Source organism: Heliangelus exortis, chromosome 11, assembly GCF_036169615.1.
Source record: "Heliangelus exortis chromosome 11, bHelExo1.hap1, whole genome shotgun sequence".
NCBI classification, from domain to species: domain Eukaryota; kingdom Metazoa; phylum Chordata; class Aves; order Apodiformes; family Trochilidae; genus Heliangelus; species Heliangelus exortis.
In genome coordinates this window covers 4,153,260-4,177,308 of record NC_092432.1, presented here as the reverse complement: position 1 = coordinate 4,177,308, position 24,049 = coordinate 4,153,260, and the positions used below count along the sequence as shown (strand labels likewise).

Sequence of the window (24,049 nt, the reverse complement as noted above, 5' to 3'; positions counted from 1 at the left end):
TCTCACATTATTATTATTTCTACAGGAATAGGCTTGCACCAGCATGGTCATGGAGCAGTTCAAACTTCCCCAGTCTTTTTGGGTCAGAAATGAACATATGGTGCAGATGTCCCAGCAAGGATTGCTGGGCAAATCAGTGAACTGAGGCACTGGAAAAACTGCAAAAAGCACATGGAGGGAACAACTGAGGACCTTGGAGGTGGTCCTGGGAGGTGATGGAGTAGTGGGCACTGAAGAAGGAGACACTTGTGAGCAGGCACAGACTGAAAGGACAGTTGAATGCAGGTTTTGGGGACTTATGCCTTACAGAGCTTCTAATAATAGGCAATCATTTTAGCACAGTCTTTGGAGCATTTAGAACAAATGTGACAGCTGATGAACTTTCCTCTCTTATGCTGAGATTGAAACTCTTTTGAGGGAACTGAAACACCTCCATGCCTGGTCAAGTGGAAAGAGGGTTACAAGTGGCTGCTATAATTCAGTGCAAGTATTATCCATCCAGCACTGGAAAGAATTCAGGAGAGTCAGATTCAGATTAGGTGGCTCGCAGAGCAGCCTAAATCACCAGTTTGTGGATTGTTCCCAAACCTGTGAGAAAAGAGTCAGAGATTCCTTGTGTCAGCCCAGTGGCATGTGGCTGATTGGAATTGCAGGCAGTGTTTTCAGTCACTGTTTTTTCAGGTTTTGTCTGTAAATCTGGAAACTGTACTAACATTTCATACCCTCAAAGAAGATTCAGAAGTAGAGAAAAGACAATCTGAGCAGTCTATATACAATGACCTCTGTTTCTGAATCCCTGTATTCCTTATCTCTGTCATTTAAACAGAGAAGACTAATAATAGAAACAACCTCATGTTGGTCCTTAATGCTGAGGTTGCTGCTTAAAATTATTCAAGAGGCTCCAGCATGCAAGTCACCTTACTCAGCCAAGTGACAGTGAGACTAACTTCCAGTGCTAGTAGTAAAGCTAAAAAACTGACTTTGCCATGAAAACCTAGAAGGTTTCAAATCAGTTTTAAGCATTGAGCACTACTTTAGGCAATGTCTCTATTTTTAAGCTTCATCTATTTACTTGTAGTTATAATTGTTCCACAATTCAGGTTTTAAACTGATTTTGATTGGGTTTGGATGATTATTTTGTACTTGCCAGCACAAGGTCAGAGTTTGGATGAGTGTCTTATTAGCCTAAGGGTTTTAACAAGTAGCATAGGAGCTGGGGGTTCCATTAGTAGCACACAAGTCAGAGGCTTTTAATATTTAGGATGTTGTTTGGGATCCAATTGTGTTTTGGTTGCTATAGAATGAAGTCTCCCACAGGAGAAAAAAAAAACAACCAAGGGCATTGAGTTCACATTCTGGGGATGTACTGGCAGCTAAAAAATAACATTCTGCCAGTTGTAGGCTTTTGCATTTTTACAATGTTTTGCATGCAAAGCGGTGGAACCAAGATAAATGGCTGCAGATGGTTGAAACCAAACTTCAGAAAACAAACTGAGTTTACCTAGTGCATTGGGTATCTACACCACAGATGTCTGCTTGGTTAGCAGGTCCTGCTGAAACAATTCAGAAAGGATTGCTTGTAAAACCAGCTTGAAACCTGCTAACATCATTAGTACGTCCCACGTTAAAAAGCAGCAGCAGTCCCGACTAATTTTTAAGAATTTGTGATCATAATTTGAGCTTTTGCCTTCATCTTCTTTTGGGTTTCCTCTGGTTGTTAAAATACTGCTAAAGAATAACCTAATGTTGGAAAGGGGCAGCTCAACCCCACACCACCAGCACAGTTCACTCTTGAGAAGCCAAAAGCTGAGATGCAGATAGCCAAATGCTGAGATCCTTAGAATTAAAACCCACAACAAGAAGATCCAGATTTTAATGCTACTTTTCCCTGATGAGTACAATTGATGTCAGAAGGGGATCTGTTAGAATTGGAAAAGCTTCAAGGAGACAGTGTAGAAAACTTTCATGTGAGGAAGGCTCATACAAACTCTCTGGACTTCAAATTTGAAAAGATGTGCTGAGTGAATTATTTCAGTGGTCTACAAAATCATGGGTGGCCTGGAGGGGTTGGACAGGAGTGGACTGTTCACCACCTCTTCAAATATATGAACAAGACCATGTGAAAGCTTTGTTCAAACAAGCAAAGGGCTTGTCTTTCATGTAACAGAAAACGGATGGGTGAAACTCTGCCAAAGGATTGAGGCAAGCAAAGAATTTACATCACTTCAAAGGGAGGCTGGGCCAGGATTGGGAAGGGGAATCCAAGTCCAGATTTCCTGAATTCATCCTAGTTCTTCTATGACTCTTGAGATCTATGCCTGTCTGTACATTTTTTCCAGTATGTAGAATAGCATCTGATTCCAAAAAGCTTTCCTTGTTCTCAGCTTTAAGTGCTACCTGTCTCCTGACTGCCCAAAATGCCAGAGCCTGTGGTTGTCAAGGGGAAGAATCAGATAAAGATCCCTCTTTTTCTCACTTTGGACTCTTACAGAAGCCCCCATGCTTGCAATGTACACAGAATTCAAATACCGAAATAATAATTAAGGACTTCAATGCAGTTTTCAGCAATGTTCAGTAGATTGCTATTGTTCAAGTGTGAGAAGAAGGCTTAAGCAAAACAAAAATGACCAGGGAAATGACATAATTCTTCTCTGAAATGAAGAGGTCATTGAAGGGCAGCTAGAAACAAATCCTACAGAAATGCCACAAGACAGAAGTGCATTGGGGTAGCATGTTTATATAGAAACACAAATTAGGGAGAAGAAATTCTAAAGTCTCATAAATTATTGCCCACTTCTAATAAAAGCCCTTGCTTACTAGCTAGAAGATAACTCAGTTCTTATAACAAATTGGTAGAATTCTCTGCTAAAGTTAAGATTTATCCCTGCAGGTCCAGAAGGCAGAGACTGTGAGCCTTGTAATTCTGCACATACACACACTCAAAGCAGACACTCCCAGGGTATTTTCATGTACAAGAGTTCATGATCAAAATGGTGCATAACCCAGTACTGTTCATCACTGGGAGACTCAAGTCAGGTTATTCAAGGCTTTCTATGATAAGATTAATAACAGGGAGCATACTAAGCCTGGAGCAAAACAGCGTCTAGGTCATGGCAGGATAACTTCCAGTCTATCACAATAGCTTTGTGAACTTTGGAAAAGCTGAACTAGATGCAGAGAGGTACTGAATAACTCAAAGTTGTCAACAATCCTTCAACACAGCATTTATTTTCAAGTGTTTAGGAATTCACAAGGCCATCTTCATTATGGGGCTCAGAGAAAATGACTCGCTGTTCATCTATTCTAGTAGCTGCAATAGGAACATTGTGCACTGATTATTGAAAGGTACCTTTTGTTGCACAAAAGTTCTCAGTAATGCAGAGACAGAGAGGGGAAATTTAGGAAGATGGAGGGGGAAAAATGTTCTTTCACTAAAGAAACACCAGTAGGTTTTAGATGAGCACATCACATCTCCCCCAGACTTTGTGCTCTGGGGGTTATAAACCTGCTGACCTGCCTCTCAGAGCAGCCCTTGCCTCAAGTTTCAGAACAAAATTAATTGCTCCTAACATATATTGTGCTACACAATACAGGAAACGTGTTAAGAAAGGAGGCAGAACCAAGAAGCAACAGCAGAGTAGAAGATACAGAGGTATTCCTGTATGCCTAAATTTTCCAAAGATTAGAGATCTTACTAAATCATTCAGGTCTTGATATCCCTCCACAGCATCTGCTTCTGTAACCTCCCGTTACAGAAAGTTCCTGTGCTGCGTGAGAAAGCTTTTCTTTTTTTCTGCCCCATATTCATTGCCATTGATTTCATTGATTGACCCCCTTTAAATCAGTCAAGTGCAAAAATACAAAGTGCATCTGATAGGGCTCCAGAGTGACCTAACATGACATAATGTAGCCTAATGTGACAGGCTGCTGAAATCTGAAGGAGAAGATATTTCCAGGTCCAGGCAGATTCCAAGGGTGAACTGAGACAGTCTCAGGTCCTCTGTGATGCAGCATCACCTCCTACTTCTGTCCTTCAGTATCAGTCTCTTTCAGATGTCAGGTGAATGAGGGAATTTATGACTTTAAAATTTGCCTTTTTGATGGGACCCACTCCTGCTGAAACTCTGGTGAGGAACCTACAACACCCCAGTGCTTACACCCAGCTGCCGCCCGTGGCATTCACAGTGCCTACACTGGGGAACTGGAAAAATTTATTAAGTAAACACTTATTTTTATACCAGAGTGGAGGTATAAGGGCAGCTGCTTTTTAAACACAAGCATATGATGCTCCATGGATTTTCACAACTCCTCCAGCATATGGAGCATGTGCTGCTCTCTCTGAGTTGCAATTGCTGACAGGAGCTGATGTTTCACAGGTTGCTTTCTTCCTGGAACCAGGTCAAGATTTAAAGGGCCTCCAGGAAATCAGAAGGATCCCTTCTGTCGTGCATAACTCCTAATGCTTTCCTTAAATATCATGTCATGCATTGCAACCCAACAGAGCTTGTGAATGCATCCACAAAGGTGGCTTCATTATTTGACACTATGTACTCAGCAATGCAGACATGCAGGAGCATGATGCTGGGCTGTGCTCCTGGGAGAGGTCACCAACCTAAAAAAGCCCAACACTCTTCACTGAACCCCCTAATTCTCTTCACAGGATCCTTTTCATAATTAGATGAATGTTTCAGTATCTTCAGACAGATGTGGAGGGCCATGAAAAAACTGGGGCCATGCCCACTGCTCGAATTTAGCAGGATTGTAGGTGCCTCACATGGGGGATTGTATTCATTACACAACAGTGGGAAGAGAAATGCACCTCTAAAGAGTGACCCAAAATCTGATATTAAGAGGGAGTTCGGTTTTCTCCTCTGATTATGCAGAACACAAAGATGAACTGGCCTTCTAACAGTTTTACAGGCACTGTAGACAGTGTCAACATTTCACAATATTATAGTAGCAATTTGTGTTTGTTTGTACAAGTGATTTCCTGCACAGAAAAGAAAGAGGAGGATGTAGAAGTGTTTGCATAATACAGGTCTAGAGATTGCAATGGATTATCACTGGTTACATGCACTCACACAGCACTGTAGGACAATTGAGGGCAAAGTAACACGGGTTTTACCACCCTACCAAAAGTCTGCAAAAAAATTCTCCGTATCAGAGAAAAGTACACACTTAAAACTTAGATTTTAACAACACTTTAGGCTGGAGATGTGAAAGAAAGAAACAGAAAGCAAATGCAAGAATGCACCAAGTTAGATAGCTTATGATTGTCATCTGTGTAGATTGTCAAGGTTCCTAGAAGATCCTCATATGAAAACTTTAGAAGAAAGGACACAGGTAGACAATCCTACTGACACAGAATTAAAGTACTTCAATACTTCTGAAAGCCAAGCATCATGTTGGAAGATGAAATCCATTATGTGAAACTTCTTTTCCAACTCAAGGTAAGCAGGAGGGTAGAGGGACCACTCTGTTTCATGTCTTATCCTCCCCTTATTACTACATACAGAGCAAACCCTCTGCCCTCCTCGTGGTTTCTGGTCCTGGAATTAAACCAGACAAAACCCCACAATTTTATCATTTCAGCAACAAAAGGGAACCTGATCTCTTTCCTACTCATTTATAACACACATTACAAGAATGAAACTAGGAAACTTGTCCTTCATCCTCACTCTTTTACCTCCATACACAAAACTTCCCCACCGCTCAAGCATTGCTGCTGCTCCTTCCCAAGGTGTGAAAAGAGGAAATGAACACAAGGTGTTACATTTGCCCTGCAGGTGCCCAGCTGAGCTGGAATCTGTTCCTGTGCATCTGCCCAGATTTTTTGCTGTATGTGACACATAAGGTTACAAGATCAGGGACTGCCTGCTTGGTTTCTTCACAGTAAAGAATGATGGTAGAGATCACCTGGAGTGAAAGGCTTTTAGGAACCTATGCAGGCAAGCACAGTAATCACTACAAGAAGTGGAAGCAAAACAGTTTTGCATCTGGAAACTCAAGAGTGGGATTCATTACATTCCAACAGCATTCCTCTTTTTTATTCCTAGAGATCACTTACAACAGTCCAATTTGCTCTTGCTTTACAGTTCTTGCATGGTGGATTGCTCAGAACAGTTTTTGTCTCTGTTAATAAATGTTTTGTGTGATGGCTGTTCTCTGCATTTACTGAAAACCTGTGGTTTAGAATAATTCAGGTGCCTCACTGTCTGTCACCAGGGCACACAGATGCCTGCAGGTTTTGTGGTATCCAGACCTTCTTGCCCATCTCTTCTATGACTTCCTTTGAGCCTTGGACTTCTCTACCAGCAGCATCATTTAATACTACCTGGCAAACATCCCTTCAGAGCATCTGTCAGATCTAGAAATCTTTGCTGTGCAAGATCAACTTCCAAACAAACCCTAATCCAGAAATATCACTAAAATCTGGTTGCTAATACAAACTTCCCTTCCAAAATGAACTGTCCAAAGTTTTATCTGTTATTTTTCCCTTCCCCATGCTATTCATAACCTCTTGATCCATACAACCAGAGACCAATATCTCCAACTAGTTTCTAAATTTCTATTTTGAACATCTGAATCACTAAAAAACACATCTTAAACTTCAACAGAGGCTTTAGCAAAGAAAATGCTACAGAACATTTTGTGATCATAAGCCTTTGCCCCTGCAGCAGGTCTCTCTCCACTCTTGTTTAGCTTATGATCAACTGGCCCATGGCATGACCATTGGCAAACCTGGCACAGACTCACACCAACAGGTAGGTATTTCCAGATCAGTATCCCTGGACCCCAGGTGCTGCTTTCATGGTTTGAAGGGGCTTTTGAAGACCAAGGATTTTTCCTAGCTGGCCAAAGTAGACGTTTTTTACATTTAAATAGTAAAATTATGATTCTGTGCCCAGGTTCTTTGTGTATATACAACATCTGGGTTTTTTACTTGCAACTTGAAGAGACAGCCTAGACTGAGCTTGTTTTAAATAGTTTCCTAAAATAGTTTCCTATTCAACTCCCCCAACTCAAACTATCTACCCACTACCAAGGCTAAATTCTCCTCTTCAGAAAAAACAAGCCTTGAAGCTTTCATTTCTCTCTGATTTATCTCTGATCTGTTTGAAAAACCTGACCAGGTCCTTCTTTTTGTCTCACAAAGATTCACGCCAAAAGAAGTAACATCAACACAACCTGACAACACTTAGAGGCTAAACAAGGAAACAGATCAAAAAAACAGAGATGAAAAAATTTTGTGCCCCTCTTCCCAAACTAATACTCCCAAAATGCATTTGGAGGAGGGAGAAGGAGCCATTGTCTGAGCTCCCCACACATCAGCCCATGTGTTTATTTAACTAACTATCTCCATCCCCAGACATATCAAATGGAATGCTCTGCCAGCTGAAAGTATTATGTAGCCTCCAGTGATGTGCAACATCTAAGCTCTAAGGCATACAGTTTGGCTGAAGACTCCAGCTGGCACTGGTAGTTTTATTGTACTGGGAGAGACATTTTAGTCCTCAGACGCCCTACTGACCATGGGATCTAAGAAACTTCCCTCTATCTGCCTGACACGTACTCACACTACAATTAACACACTCCTCCCTCTCTTTCTTTTTGCCCTGGCTGCAGACATATCCACACATGGGTGCACAGACACTGCCAACAGGATTTAGTCCAAGGACACTCATGTTGGGAGGCCACGTGCCATTGCAGTTGGGAGGAGGAGGCATTCTTTGTCCAAGTGCTAAAAAGGTGGCTGCAGCACACGTAGAGCCCATTAAGGGCTGTGTTTTGCTCCCTAACTTCTCCCTTTTTTTTTTTTTTCCTCCCTTTATGACATGTTTATTGGCCTTGAAGGCTGAGGAGGGGGACCATGGGAAACCAAAGTCAGCTCTGACTCAACTATTGTGCACCTCAGCCTCATTTAAGGGTGAGTTCCATGTGGCGTGGTGGCTTGGTAGTGTGAGCAACTGCAACCATTAATCCCTCTTCACATCTGATTTTCAGTAAAATCTAAACCAGAGGGTCCAGGGTAGTTAAATGTGCAGCTTGTGCAATTAAAAAAAATAATAAAAAATTACAGATTAATATTATTTGGTCTAAAAACAAATCTGCAAGGGGTTTTGGAGACTAGTGCCTTGAGGATTACAGCTTATTTGTCAAGCTTTTACAGGAAACTGCTAATTATGACACCTGCACAACTTGCCTTGAATTAGACCCCAGGGATGCATCACCTTGCCTATAGATGTTAGCTAAAGCCTCAGGCTCTTAATCCATAGCTGTCACCTAAAGTGAGAACAGAACAGCCAGCTATAGGGGACTGGCAGTCTTCGTTAAGCAAGGGTATCACACAGTCTGAACTGGATTTTTCCTTCTAAGACAAACTACTTGAGTTTTAAATACTCTTCCAGGGAGTTTTACCTTTCAGGCTCTTGTGAAATCAGCAGTCTGAGACATTAAAATAGCTTCTAGTCAAAGGGAATACATATGCAGCACAACAAAATTGTTGGGAAAATGGATTCAAACTGGATGAATCAAAGCAAGAGATGGGTATGATTGTAAACCACAGGAATTTTACACAGTACCAACATATCACAGACTCTATTTCAGCTTAAAATGGACGTGAGTTTCTCAAGCTTCTCAAGTCCTCTAGGTCCTTTCAGACTTGAACAAATACAATTTTGCAAGTATTTTCTACTGTGCTTACACAGTCCATGTTTTTCAGTACACAGTGTTCACTTTGTGAATACAAAAGCCAGGATTTTGTTCAAGAAAGCTTCACTTGAGGGTTTTGGTCAGGCAGCAGTCTACCCAAGATGGACTTGTAAAATCAGATGAGTCTTGAAAAAATTAAGCTTCCAATAGTGACACGAGCAGCCATGTTTTGGGTGAGACTTTGGGAACAATCTGCCCCAACAAGCTTTTCTGCACTGCCCACTGGTTCTGTGGTAGTGAAGCCAGTTCTGGTGTGTCTACACAGAATGATCAGCACCTCCTGAGCTATGTTAATGTGTGAACCCTCCTCCTCCTCAGCAGTTCCCACCCTTATAGCCTGTGTGTGGGACTTGGACACAGCAAAAGGCCAAATGGCTGCACGTTCCTGTTCCAGATGGATTTCTGGATGGGTTCCTCTGCACAGTGCTTTATATCCTGGGAAGATATTCAGACCACCAGCATCAAGGTGGTGCAGATACCTGTGTTAAGAAGTGAATTATTGCATATTGTTCATAGCATAAAAAAAGGCTCATTCTGAGTTCTCCACCAAGTTTCTTCCTGAAGTAGAACTCACAGAAAAAAGCTATCCTGATGGGAAATAATGACTGACTACAACACTTTTTTTTAAAAAACAATCAAACTGGTCAGTGGCAAAGAGCACTGACATTGCCCTCATCCTGGTGAATGTAGCAAGCATTCCTTGAAGTCTCTGAGGCAGGCTCTCATTTTAATGACAGAAACATGCCCCAAGCCCTGTCTCCAGCTCCTGCACCTGAGCCACTTCAGAACTTGTTGGTACCAAGGTAATAACTGATCCCTGGGTCTTACACAGTGCTTCTGTTCAGCAGTTTGTGATGCTGACTCCAAAAATTACCTGCCAGTGCCATGCTCAGACAGCAGAGTCCAAGCCAGAATCCAAATTCTCATCTCCTGAGGTCCTGACATTCCCATGTAACATCCCTGTGTGCCTCGCTCTCTGACTACTGGATTTGCTGCAGTCTGCTCTGACCTTATTGAAAGAGCAATATTCAAACCATGACAAAGCAGTGCAACTTTTTTTTCCTCACTGGGGCAGCCAGGGTTGTCAAACGGGTGGCAGGACAAGGTCAAGCAATGCATTCATAGAAGAAAGCACTCATTGCTTTATTTCCTTGTCTCTATCAACGACTTTTTTCACAAAAAAAGCTCATTTTTGTTTCAAACTGCTTAAAACATGGGAGTGTTCCAAGTAATAATAAACTCCTTGTCTTTAATTTATAACTCCTAAAATTAACAGAAGGCCAAAACACTTTTTTTTCAAGCCTGAAAAGGTGGCAGAGATGCATTTTGTGTTCTCAGCACAAGAACTTCTGTGGCTGCAAGGAGAGTGAGCTGCCAACGTGATTGCAGAAATAGCAGCAGTTTTTTATTTATCCCTGTAAATCTTGGCCAGTATATTTTGCACTGAAGGAGCAGATTTACCATGAGGAAAAGGAACCAGAACCACTGCCTCCAGCCCTTTGAACACTGCCCAGAGCAAAGCACATCCCAGCCTCCCAGCATCTCCCCAAGTCGTGGCCAAATCTACTGCAGGAGCACTGGGAAGGGCTGATAGATCAGATGCTGTAAACCTGCTCCAGTTTACAGCTCAGACCCTGTGCCTCCTCTCCTCTCCAGCCCTCCTGTAAGAAAACCTGGGAACCAGGTCCCATTGCCCCCTCTTGTCCTTCCAAAGTGTGTAGTCAATGGGCTTCTGCATATCTGTGTTTTACCAGAGGCAAGGAAAGCAGGGGGTTAGGAGTGGGGCAAGATGCATTCACCAAGTCCTCCATCAGCTCAAAGTAACCACGCTGGGGAGCTGGAAAGGGAGTGTGATGCACACAGCAATACAAAAAGTAGTTTTTGTGCCAGGCTCATCAGTGTGGCAGGGTAATAAGGTCAATGTGAAAACAACTGGAAGGCACATTCCCCAGTAAACATGTGCTGAGTGAAAACGGCCCGACCTTATGTTGTAGAATCCAAACCCATTGAGTCAATTGCCAGAAAACATGACATGACCTTTCAGATTCAGTGAGCATCAGTTCCAAGAGCAGACTGCTGTGCTCTTTTCCATTTCACTGCTGCCCCCGGAGGGCCTCAAGTCACCGGAAAAAATAGCTCGGGCTCAAAATCTGCACTCCTTTAATGAAAAAAAAAAAAAACCAAACCAAAACAACAACCAACCCACATGGCATCAAGTTTGACCCTGGTGGCAGATTTTTTTATATGCTTAGTTCAATTTCTTTAAACTTAACGCTTATTTTGGGGGTTTTATTTTTTTAAATCTCCCCCGAGCTTGGATTTTCCTGCAGACAACCCGTTTTTGGCACTGGGAAAAGTCTCTTGGTTTTCTGATTGAGGAAAATAATTAGCAGCTAATAAGGGTCACAATCCAGCCCACAGCCTTCCCTCCTCAAACAAGTACAGAAAAAGCCTTTCCAGTTGGAACATATTCTCTTCACTTTCTAGACTGAGAAACACATAAAGATGTATTTTCACCCACAAATCTCCAAAATCTTATTTTAATCCACAGAACTCAAGCCACACATGAGAGGAGTAAAGCTGTGCAACTTTCCAAGCACTAGTAAGATGAGAGCTTGTGATATTAAGTGCAATTCAACACGTACTTTCCCTCCCACTGAATTACTTTCCCTGCTAAATCCTGATTAAAATTTTTCTCCCCTTTTACTGTCTCCCTGAGAAACTGATGGGGCTGAGATCTGAAACCAGCTCCAGCTTTTAGGCAGAATACTTATTTTGGGGGCCAAAGAAAAAGCTTTTTTTGGATACTCTTCAGATTTTCCCCTCCTCTCAAAAAAAGCAGAGAGGAGAGGCAAAGATCTGTGCCGTCTGGAAATTGTATTTATTTTGCCTTGAGCTGTGCCAACCTGCAGTATACAAATACTCAGTCAAAACTGCCTACCATCTGTGTTTATTGTAGAGGAATAGCAACATCCAATGGCCAGTTAAATGCAGGTTAATTGCAGGCCTGTATTGAATTCCCTGGAGAGCCAAGAACACAGTTAGCTCCCCCAGTGCAATCCCTTTCTGTTCCATGAAGGAAATAAAAAGTGAAAGAACAACAATGCCAACCCAGAGAAGAGCAGGATGCCTCTCTGCACAGAGGGGGAGTATCTGCAGGGAACAATAAGGGTCTATTAAATTCTTTCACTGGCACCAGAGAAGTAAAATGAACATAAATTAATCAGCCACAAAAGACAGGACAAGCATTGGTGCAACTCTATTGAAGTCCGTGGAGTTATGGAAAGGATAAATTTAACCCAGGATCGTTCAGTGTCTGCATATATGGAAGTGGCTGGCTGAAAAAAATTGGGTGTTCTTAGGAAAGGAAAAAGGAGTGTGAGACTCCCTGTGAAATGCCATCCTTTTAATATCCCTTAGCAGTCGTATTTTCACCACAGCCATATTGACATTTATCATTTTATTTCCTTGCATTTATAGAGCCATCTGGCCAAGATTTTTGAAAGCACTGACAGTTTGTGGGCATCAAACTTTTAATCTTAAAAGACCCAAACTGGCAATGGCTGTGCTGATAATTTGTGTCCTCCAGAGGTGTACTAGGTTGAGTAGGACCATTTGCCTTGGTTCATTCTGAAAGAAGGAGAGGAGTAGCCTCTGGCCCATGTGAACCAAAGCAAACACACCAAATCTGGAGAAGGAGCAGCTTCATTACAGTCCCAGCCTGGGAAATCCATACCAAAAAAAGCACATAAAGTTTAAAGTCCTTAGGTCAACCCTGGTCTCCTCACAGGTGCCATCCTATACTGTGCATTGCATGTGCCCTAAAAAGAGGCACAAAACCCTTTAAAAAAAAAAAAAAAAAAAAAGGTTTGTGGTGTACCCATGTACCCAGAAGGCTAGATAGTCATCCAGGCTGAGAAGAGCTCCAGGGCAGAGCCTTGGATGAGATGTGGGCAATGGATGGGATACAATACTTCAGGAATACTGCACAGTAAACTGGTGTCCTGGGGAGCCACACTGTTATTTCCCTGACACCTCTTTTTGCTCTAGAAGTAATTCACTTCGGCCTTAAAATACCTGCTGGTGACCTCTCCAGCAAGCTGTATGGCTGGCACACTGAACTGACAGTGGTGTGACCCCTTCCTTCCACTGAAGGGAAAGCTGGGCACCACCCATGCAAAGCCCAAGGTCCAGAAGGGCTTTGTGGGGCAGTCAGTGCTTGCTCCCCCCTCCTACCTCAGTGCCCACAGAGTTTCAGCCTCTGAACTGTTAGCCCTTGGGGGCATTAATGCATTTTCTCCTTCCTTCCCATATTGCCAGTGGCAATGTCCTTCTCACAGACTCCTACTCTTAAGGGCATTTTTAGCTCTTCCTCCCTCCTCTCCCAGATGTCAAAATTGCCATTAAATCTGCCTGCCCAATTTATAATGCTGAAGCCTTTCAGCCAAGACTCAGTCATCTCACGCCTCATCTCACTGAAGCTTTCTCCCCTCCAGGCTTCTGCCCTCGTCCCCTCCAGTCCATTTATCCAGAGTCACCTACCCCTCTCTGCCATCCTCAGATCCTTCTGCTTCCCAGCCAATGCTCATCACATCAAGGCTTATTGTTTTCACATTCAGCACCTTGCACAATTTCTGCTTTTTTTTTTTTCCCCTCTCTCCACTTATCCCTGTTTTCACTTTCATCCTGGCCCTCCACAGCTCTCCCAGGAGGCAATTTGTTCATGACTTTCCTCCAATCTCATACCAGGATTTCTTTAATATGCCAGAAACCTGATCAGGCTACAGTACTTGACCAGACCGTACCCATGTCTGATATGGCTATGAGTAAGTTTAATTCTTCCTCACTTTGAAACATTAAAAGAACCATTACCACCACGAAATATAAAATTAATGCTACACTTTTCTGCTTTGTTAATTTATATCCCAGCCTCGTGTGCTCACACTGGCTTCAGGTGACAAGCTGTTCTTCTCAAGCCTCACATCTTTTTGGCTGTAACATTAGGTTTATACGTGACACTATGTAATAACAGCTCTGCACAGTCACCTTGAAAACCCCTTCCTCTCCTATTTCACCCCAAACCATTCAAACCCAACTCTTAAAATGTCTTTCCATATTAGAGTACTAATAATGAAAAATTTGTAGTAGGTGTGGGGCCAGATTCTTAAAATCATGAGCAAGTATGGCTTTCCTGCCATCTCAGAAACAGGACTGGCTTTAATAAAGCGTGTTGAGCAGCCTCATCTGGAAAGTTGGCCCCACAACCTAACTTTCAAATAAAACCAAGTCACTGATTCAAAGTTCATTTCAAAAAGCATCATCACACCCTTGGGATTTTACATTGCCAAATCTGTCTGAGAAACTGAAGAATACATCTGTCTCCTTACTAATTTCTCAGTTCAGAACAAGCAATAGGCAGGTTAGGTTGTTTAAACTGCTGAGCCAAGGAGCTGAGCATTTCAGCCTGAAGCTGACACCTATCACCATGATCCTCAGTGCCCTCATTTACCTCTTGAATTAAAATGGAGAATATCAACACATTTCCTGTCTTACTCCTTGGGTAGCCTCTTGCAGAAGGTTTCAGACTCCAAAGTTCATCATTAAACACAGATTTTCACCCTGAAGGAAGTTTCAGAGGCCCAGAGAAAGATGCTACAAGCTTGAGTTCCTACAGTAGATTCAATTACAGTATGCAAGGGACATTGAAACAAGCTTCCCTGAGACAAATGCAAGAAAAGAGCCAGAACACTCAGCATGGGTAAAATAAAAGCAATCTTCAGCTGGTGTCAGCCATGCATATTTTGAAAATCATCCCCTTCAGCCATTACCAACAAAAAGTCAGCAAAAACTTTAATTTTAGAGTCTGAATGGACAGAAATTAAAAGCATTTGGTGGCACAATCTGTTACTTAGGGACAAGTTCATTAAAAATGCAGCACTATTTACTGAAGACAAAATGCAGAAGTGCCCTTCTGCATGTAAAGCAAGCACCTATTGCATGACAGGAACACCTTTCCTCCTGACTGGAACAGGAAGTGATTGTGCTGGTGTGATTGTGCTGGTGGGTGGATGGCTCTTTGAAAGAAGGTAGTAATTGAAGAAGCCAGTCCAAAACTTTATATAAACCCATAAGGCCAATAACTGAGAGATTGAATTCTACAAGAAAAGAGCTATAGGAGTCAAAAGGAGCTTGTAACAAACCATGTAATCAGCCCTAGGCAGCATGCACACTGGGGGAGTGCAAAGCTGATCACTGTCTAGGTAGCAGTGAGCGGCACAACTCTGTCTTTGGGAGGTAATAAACTTGTGAAGGGAGAAGAGGGACCAGACAAACTCAGTTGTAAAGGCAAATGCTAAGGGATGCAGAAATAGGAGTGGGGAAAATCAGAAATCAAGAGAAGCAATGTAGTGGGAAGATGGGATTGAGGAAGAATACTTAGATTGTCAACTCATACCCGAGGGAAAGGAGAGAGGAATGACCCAGAGCAGAGGAGGTTCCTTATTCTTCTTTTTCCACTGAAATGACTTCTTTTGCCTGCCTGACTGCTGCAAACTGAATTTAAAGTTTTTTGGGGAAACTCAGCTATTTGAGCCACTCACTGATCCCACCTGAGATTTATACTGCCATAAATCTCTGACTTAAATCAAGGAGTTACTCCTCATCTTGATAGATAAGGAGCAAGCCCTTGCAAGTGAAAGGTGCTATAGGAGCACGAAGCCTTTTCTTAAAACACAAAAAAATGACCCTGAACACAAACACTTGAAGCTCACAGCTATGAATTCTCTTGCTACATAAAGCCACAGACCAGCTGTTGCCACAGTTGATGGGATCAAGTCACTTGTTTGTTTCAAGACAACCCACTATACATACAGTATATGCTCTGTAAACCATCTGAAAATAAATGTCACAACCATTAAAATAATCACTACCAGCCTAATATGCTCTGTACTTTTCTAGATATTTTACATGGTGGTTTTGATCTCTGGTGCTCAGGGCCATTGGTGTTCTCAGCTCCCTCTAAAACTGGTCTATGAAACTTCACTTGAAAACCAAACCAAACAAACCCAAACCAAAACCAGAAAGAGCTGTCAGAATGCTTGAATTTTAAACTCGGGAGTTCCTGCCCAAGAACAAAAGAGGGAGGAGAAGACTGGCAAATTCAAATGGGCTGAAAGTTTTTGAGAGGTTTGCAAAAATGAGGAGATGAACCTGCTGCTCATCTACAGTGACCAGTGCCCTCATGGGAAAGAAGGAAAGGTGAAAGACAGCTTCCCAGTCAGATATCTCATTCTGGTCAAGGAATGTATTATGGCATATCTTAAATATCCTCCATAATTAAGAAAACTGAACACCATTCCAAAATGCTCCTGCTTAACAAAAAACATCTTCTGAAAAATAAGATTTCCATCCCCAAGACCTACCCCACTTGACTACTTAAAACTGGTTCCAAGCTTCCCATCTGGCAGCTGGAGAAGCATCTTCTCTGTTGGATAACTGGAGACACATACTGAGATCAATTCATTCAAAATAAGCCCAATATCAAAGATGTTTATAAAGAAGTCCTCTTCCAGATTGTTTGTTTTGCTCATTTGATTGGCAAATATGAGGGAACATTAGGGGAAATTTTATAGGGGGAAGGAAAAATGTTTTATTTTTATTCAAGAAATAATGAGAAATAAATTTTTAAAAGAAAATCAAAGAGGTCCTTTTTTTTCTACTTCTTCTTTGTTTTGTGTCTTACCCTCCACTCCCTGTTCTGCTCCCCTAATATGAAAAAATTAAGTGTCTGACACAAACTGTGTGAAAAGGGAATAGAGAGGAAATAAAAGAATCAGTATTCCTGGTGAATAATTTGGCTAGAGGAAAAAGACAGATACAGATCAGATCCTTTTGATATGTTAAAAGCATCCCGAAATGCCTACGCTCTGGATGCTTTTACACAAATTATCTTTCATCATAAAAGTACAAAATATGTATAATGGACAGCTCATCTCTCTCCAATGAATATGTAGCCACTAGCAGATAAGATAATAGACTACACACTGACCTGTCACAGACTTGATGATCATAAAAGTAGAGTTTAAAAAGTTGGTTCTCACTTCTCAGGCATTTAATGGGCAGGCACTAAGATATGCTTCCAGTCTTCCAACTCTTTTCCTACTCTTCTGCCTTAATAAGCACAGACACAACCCTCCAACTGGCTGTATTAGGAGAAAGACACTGTTTGTATATATACTTCTCCTACAGCCTCAGTTCCCAGGAACTCACTCCTTCCCACTTAACCTTAGAATGATTTTAGTGTCACGTAGTTGCTCCGAAAGAAACAGATTAAAAATCTTTTTATTGAGTGTAGCAGCCCAGCTTGGTTTATATTTTAATGGCAAGAGGCACCTCAGGCATCAGCTGATGGATAGGCTCCTAATAAACAATAATTAGTATTATTGCAGTGTGCAAACCAGCTGAACTGCTGAGAACAGAGCTTCAGAAGTAAAAACTCTTACTCGTAGCCTACTCTGAGTCTCACTGTGAGATCCTTGCCTCCTCTCTTCATGTGCCACGGTGCTCACAAGACCCAAACTTTCTTCCTACATCTCCTTCCCCAAGCACTCTCTTCCAGGGCAGGAAAGATAATGCATTTTTTGCCTTTATAATTAATCTAACAGGTACTGCATTCCTGTACGTGCACAACACATACCTCCTACTTTTCCCCCCAACACTGTAAAAGAGCCTGCATCTTATATCTCAGTCCTTCTTCTCTTTCCTCAGTATTTCCCTTTGGGATCTGACAGGGTTCGTGTAAGGATAGAATATACTCACTTCTGTAAACAATACAGTAGGTGAAGTCATTTGAACTGGGCTAGTACTGCCTTCCAGTACCTGGAGGGGGCCTAAAGGAAAGCTAGAGAGGGACTCTTTACAAGGGTGTGTACTAATAGGACAAAGAGAAACAATTTTCAACTGAAAGAGGGGAGAATTTACACCCAAATGTTCTCAACCACTGTTTTCTTATGCTATGTCTCATCTCTAGCATCCACAGTCTGTATCTGTGCTTTGGAGAGCACTTGCAAAGAGAATCTGAATAAATTTTAGAACACATTAGCTAAAATGCATTGAATATTTGTGTGGACATACTCAGAAGCAAAGTAGCCCTAATTCAATTTAACTTACTCCACTTCCAAAGTGAATTAAGGTAAACGTAATTGAAGCTACTTAAATTCTGATTAAGAGTCTTGACATCTGCTGCAAGGGAAGCAACGTTATCCACAGGGAATTAATTCACCACCATAAGTGTGGAAATACAACCAACTGCATAGCAGGAAAGCCAAAGAAAAAGGAAATCGTTAGTCCCTGAATTGCAATAATCACCACAGTGCATTTATTCTAAATGCTTATTTAATTTGGGAGGCAATGTTCTTGCATACCAAAAAGGAAAACAGCAATACCTCGCTTTGAAGAAAAATCCTATAAAATTTTCCAGTTGAATTTTTACTTCATGACAGAATTATAGTTGTGTCAGAATTGCAGAGAAGCTGGCTAAGGAGAAAAGAGTTAAAGAGGCATCACAGTAAGTGCAACAGCAATCAACAGGGTGCTGAGACATCTCACATAAAGAGTAATATTAGACAGGTTGGACCAGATGATCCTTGAGGTCCCTTCCAATTTAATATTCTATGGTTCTGTGATTCTTTGATCAAATTTTCCTTGCCAACTTGCAGTTCTGTGAGTGTTTGTCTTTATGTGGGCACAATAGAAAATATCTTCAAAAATTATCCTGGTTCACAGAACCCATCCCAGAAAACCCACAATGTGCCCTGATGTGCTTTTCTTCTCCCTATCAATTGGATGGTTAACACATTTGTTTCCACCTGACTGTAGAATCAGAGAAGCTTCAAGCTGTTGCTGCCTTGATGTTGTACCTGCTTTCAGGCCACATCTACAACTAACTGTGCTGCTATGGACAGCAAGAGGCCTCATGGGTTCAGCCTTTGGTTAAAGGGTGACACCCCTACTCATGATTGAATTCCTTCCTATGCCATTGGTGAAGATGCACATGATAGATATAATTAAAAAAGCTAATCTGATTTTACTATGTGAAAAGAGGCCTGTTATTGGTATATTAAAGTTTGGACATATTTCAGTTCAGTCATGCTTTTTTTGTGTGTGTCTGTGTACAGCAGCAATTAACCTAAAAGTTGTTTTCCACCTTATCCTTCACTTCCTTGTTGACAGCCATAGCAAAAGCAGAAGTTACTGGCCCAGTCTGGGCTTAGGAAAATCAGCAAGGGCCTGAATAAAAAATACAGCTTCAAAGCAGCAGAATGTTGCTTGACAGCAGAACAAGAGCAGTAGCAAAGGGAACAGGTACCTTCTTTAGACTCCCCACTTCTCTCCACATGTCTGCAGGTGAAGTCCTTGTAATCTTTGGCAGAGATTTTCATGGTCCAAGTCCCAATTCATGCTGTTCTTTATTTAGACTGGAGGGGCAAGCATGGTTCTAGAGACAAATGAGAAGGAAAGCTGTGACCTTTCCCATTAAGAAATCTAAGACTCTTCTGGCCCAGCCCCAAACCTAGTAATGAAAAAGTAGAGCTCACTTTTTGCTGTGTATATGCATTTTTCCTTACTTTATCTTCTTAATTTTACAACATTTGATATTTATATTCCTTCCTGTACACTTTATTCCCACACCTGCATTGCCAGTGGAAATTTCTGCATAGTCTCTAATATTCATGCTGTTTATATTAAGAACACGGGTTTTGGCCAAGAAACTTGCTTCTACTCCCTTCCTTCTCCTGGGTATCTGGCATTTAGAACTGCACTGTAGAATCAAGGGTAATTTCAGAGGGTTTGTAAGAAATTTTCAGTAATAATCTGAAGGTTTCTAGTGTTTTCCTGCAGAATTTCTCCTCAGAAATACACTCTAGAGGTACCCCAAAATAGTAACTCAAAGTTGCCATCTTAGCCTGAGGGGATAAGGTGTAGCAAACTCTGCTCCAGCTCTCCTTGTGCCCCACAGAAAGTGTGTTAAGAATATGACCCCATAGAAAGTGTGTTAAGGACATCTCTACAAACTACCCAACACAGTTTAACTTATTCCAGGGAGTCTTGGCACTTTTAAACTTGTTAACTTGTTATTTTTACAAATAATCAGATTTTTTTTAATTTAAAACATAATATGTATTTTAAAAATAATGTTTGAAGTAGAAAATCACAAAGAAGTTTATTAAAATAGTGGGGGAAAAAAATTAACATCTGAAATTTAAAACATTTCAATTTGAAAATTCTGTTATCAAAGTCCACACCGACACCAGGCAAGAAGAGACTAAAAAAAAGAAATGCTATTTGATATATCTGGCAGATTTATTCCTCTGAGAAACAAAGTCAGAAGAGGAAAAAAAGCAGAAAAAACACACACACAAAACCCCCCCAAAACCAATACACAGAAAGAAGTGGGGCAGAATACTTTAGGGAAATAAATATGTAAAGGGTACAACACCTTCCTACCCCAACCCCAGAACATTTCAGAGCAAGACTAATAATATGATTTTAATGATACCCAAGCAGGAATCAGTTTTCCTACATGGAATTTTTTGCTTGACAAAGTGATCAAGGCCTCAGCCTCAGGTAACTCACAGAGAAATAATATGTGAGAAGAATATAATTTTCATGTCTTCTACCAAAATGATGACCAGCTAGGCCCTATATACTGGCATTATTAGTTCATTACTTCCAGATAATGGGAACATAGCTTTGTTGTGTGGTTCTAAGTGAAGTAGACTGGAGCAGTGAGTTCAAAAGTGACAGGAAAAAAAAAAAATCCAAGAACTCAACTGAGAAGTTTACTGGAAAAGTGGAGCTGAAGATCTAAATGCAGGAGGTGGATCATTCAGTAATGAATGGACAGCTCATTTTGACAGCTTGGGCTGCCATCCAAGCTAATTTGTTTCCAAGCCTTCAGTTTGCCAACTGAAGTGGCTGAGAAATAATAGGCCCAAAAGAATATTTCTAAGGAAACACAATGCCCATTATCACTGAAGGAGAAAGAATCTGCACCTTTCAAAGAGGAAAAAGAAATTTGAGATCTGCCAACTTTGGCCAGTTCCAAATGACACAGGAAGAAGCAGTTAAAATGTAGTGAAAGGAAAGAAATGGAGTATTGTTAAATAAATTCAAAGTAAAAGCCATCATAAAAAATAGACACAATAAATAGAAGGATGTTTCTTTCACAGAGAGATGATTTTATGGCTGAGCCCATGCAAGCAACCTATGACAAAGACAAGTGTTAGGGACACAGGAAAAAATGAAAAAGAAATTGGTAAAAGGAAGTAGTACCTAATAAAATGAAAAATAACGAGACAATCTCTTTGGATACTTTATAAACATTACAGACTGAAAATTACCCCCCACACATACTCTGTGGTTCTCACTAAACTCAATGAAAGCAGGGAATGTTTTGTAGCTGCCACTGGAGGTTTAGCCTGAGCTTCCTTGTCCATCCACTCATGTGTAATCTTAGCCAAGATGCTTACAAGATGTCTACATGGGGCACTCTGCAGAAATCCCCAACTTACCAGTAAGGCCCTGCACAGAGTTGTGCTGGTTTGCCACGCTGAACTGGGAAATGTCAAAATCTTCTGCTGTCCATGGGTCAGCCAGATGCCACATCAGTCCTGTCCAGCAGGAGGTACCTGTCCCTGCACTGGTGTTGGAAATACACCCACAGCCACTCTCTGCCCTCATATGTCTGTTCACTAAGAGGACAGCTCATCTAGAAAAAAGATAAAAAGCAGAAGGTAGGATAACAATTTTCAAAAAAAGCAGAAGGGGTTTTAGAGTAGAGCAACCAGATGTTCCCCACTAGAAAAAAAAAAAGGAGTTAGCTCTATAGGCAGTAAAAGATTTTGAAGTGTTGAGAAACCACTTCATGGCTACAAAGGTCCTATACTCTTTTTCACTCCAGACTTTTATGAAAAGGTTGGACATAGCATATATAGAAAAAACTTTTAGGGGGTTAATTAATGAGAAAACATTTTTTTAATTATTATCATTTGCAAAAATATCCTCTTATTCTATTGTTTTTCCCTAAGGACACAAAATTTTAATTTTTTGGAATTGCAGCATCTCATCTCCTCCAAATCTGATCAGCAAAATACTGAAGATACCTGCTAGCCTTAGGTTTTCCAAACATTCAGCAGCTACAAAGTATCTGCCCATCAAGTGATGCCCATAAAGCCAGTAGTGTTTCCCCATGCTCATGTGCAGCAAGGATGCACTTTTAATAAGTATGCACTGTCATACCTTGCATTTTATTCATGTCAGTTGTTTCCCTGGGTTGTCACCTCTCCACAACAGAGCCCAAGGGTTTATTCAATACCTTCCAAATTGATTCTTCCTCATGAGAAGGTACTGGCTGGATGCCACTGAAACAGAAATAACCATGTTTCCAGAGGTGAGCTGGTTTGTGTTTGTTCAATAACCTGCATCTTTACTATATTCTGTTATTGGAAATCCAAGTATTTTAAGAAATTCACCTTTCGACTGAATTCTGACAGGGCAGGAAGTTTTGCTGATAGATGAACAATATCCTGGCACACTTAAGCAGATTTATATTTGTGAATTTTGATATAATTACTGATTTCCTCAACAGATGTAAAGTCTAAGTTTATCTTCATGTTAATCCAATTTCATGCCTAGAACAGAGCAAGCACAACAGAATGTCTTTCGTAACCTTCTGATATCATTAATTATTGCTACATTGGGAGTTACAGCATGGAACAAACAGGTTTTTAAATGGAAATCATTTGTCTCTCAGCAGGGAGACTCAACAGTTTTATTTCCTTCAACACCAAGCTGCATTCAAGTAATCTTGTTCCATGGAGATCCTCCCTCGACAATCTGCAAGTCAATGGTGAAATCCCATCTATTTTGTCCCTGGATTGGTCAAATATGCTGCCCATAAGGGGAGGTGTCTATTTCCTCTCCTAATTGTGGAGGAAGGGTTTTCTATATGTAAAGGCCACGCTTTCCCCAAGCTGTGGGCATTTGGTCAGGTTTCCTGGTGATTTTCCACAAAAGGAAATCCCCTAACTCATTAAAAAAAAAAAATAGATTAATTGACCGGTTCAGTAACAAGCTGCCCCAGGACCCAATAAACTTTACAAAGGGTACATTCCAATTACAACTGGGCTCAGCATGAACCTTGTAAGTAAGCCAGTATAATCTTTCTCCCACATTAAGGAGTGGGGGTTTTTTTTTTTCATTTTCCCCCATTAATTTAACTCTTTCTCAGCACTTGTGGACAGACTAACTTCTCATTTTCCTTTTCCCTATGAATCTCAACTCTACTGCACAACTCCCAGCAACGTGATCTAACAGGTTCAGTAAAACCAGCCACTGGTCTGCACTCAGTTTCTTGGCACTGCTGTGGCCTTGTAAGAAGGGTTAGCTACAGAACTGCCCTCTTCCCCACTTTGCCTGGTGAAGTACAGCTACAAGCCTGCCTCCTGCGTCTGAGAGGGCTGGGAGGGATAGAGGATCTTTTTAGTAATGTCCTGGTTTGGGCCAGGATAAAGGTGATTTTCTGTCTTGTACTTTTGCTTTTAGCTAAGTAGTTGCACTTGCTGAAATTAACAGCAAGTTTCTCAGACAGTGTGTGTTTCTAGGACTGATAACACTCGATGTTTATAGTTACTGCTAGAGACTGGTGTGCAGAGCCAAGGACACTGCTCAGCTCTGAGGAAAACATTTTTACCCTCCAGAAGGATAAAGAGGTCCCACCTGCAGCCTCCTTTGGGGAGGAACGGACAAGATAGATGCCAGAATTGACCAAACAGAGTATTCCATCCCATATACATCATACTCAGTATAAATTTGAGGCATCATGAGGGCCAAGCCATGCTTCCAGCTTCCGGCTGCCTGCCCTTCCTGCCCTTCCTGCTTCCCTTCCTTTCCCGGCATCCTGGAAGAATCCCATCCATTTGCCTGTGGTCCTGATCCGTGCCAGCCCATATCTGTGTGTTCCTGCCTCCAGCTCCCAACTGCTGCTGACTCCAGGAGTCCAGCCTGGACTTTCCCAGGGCTGCCCTGCAGCCTCAGTGGTGACGTGAGAGCTATTGGGGGAAAGGGGGGGAGGAATGTGGTATCCATTTTCCTGTATATTTGTATATATTTAGTAATTTTTTCCTATTTATCATTACTGTGTCATTAAAGTTGTGTAGTTTAGTTTCCAACCCATAAGCCTCTCTCCCTTATTCTCTCTCCTTTCTTTTTGAGGGAGGAGAGAGAGATTAATAGAGAGCGTCTGTTACTCGGTTTAATTGCCGGGCCAGTGCTAAAC

General features: G+C 41.4%; 1 long non-coding RNA gene across 1 annotated transcript in view; it reads right to left on the bottom strand.

The window, feature by feature from the left end:
* The window catches only part of LOC139800795 (uncharacterized), a 47,988-nt gene extending 28,786 nt beyond the window's left edge, over positions 1–19,202 (bottom strand). The window contains exon 1 of the long non-coding RNA XR_011727934.1: positions 19,079–19,202. This is a non-coding gene — a long non-coding RNA (uncharacterized lncRNA). The remainder of the gene's footprint in view (positions 1–19,078) is intronic.
* Between the last annotated feature and the right edge of the window lie 4,847 nt (positions 19,203–24,049).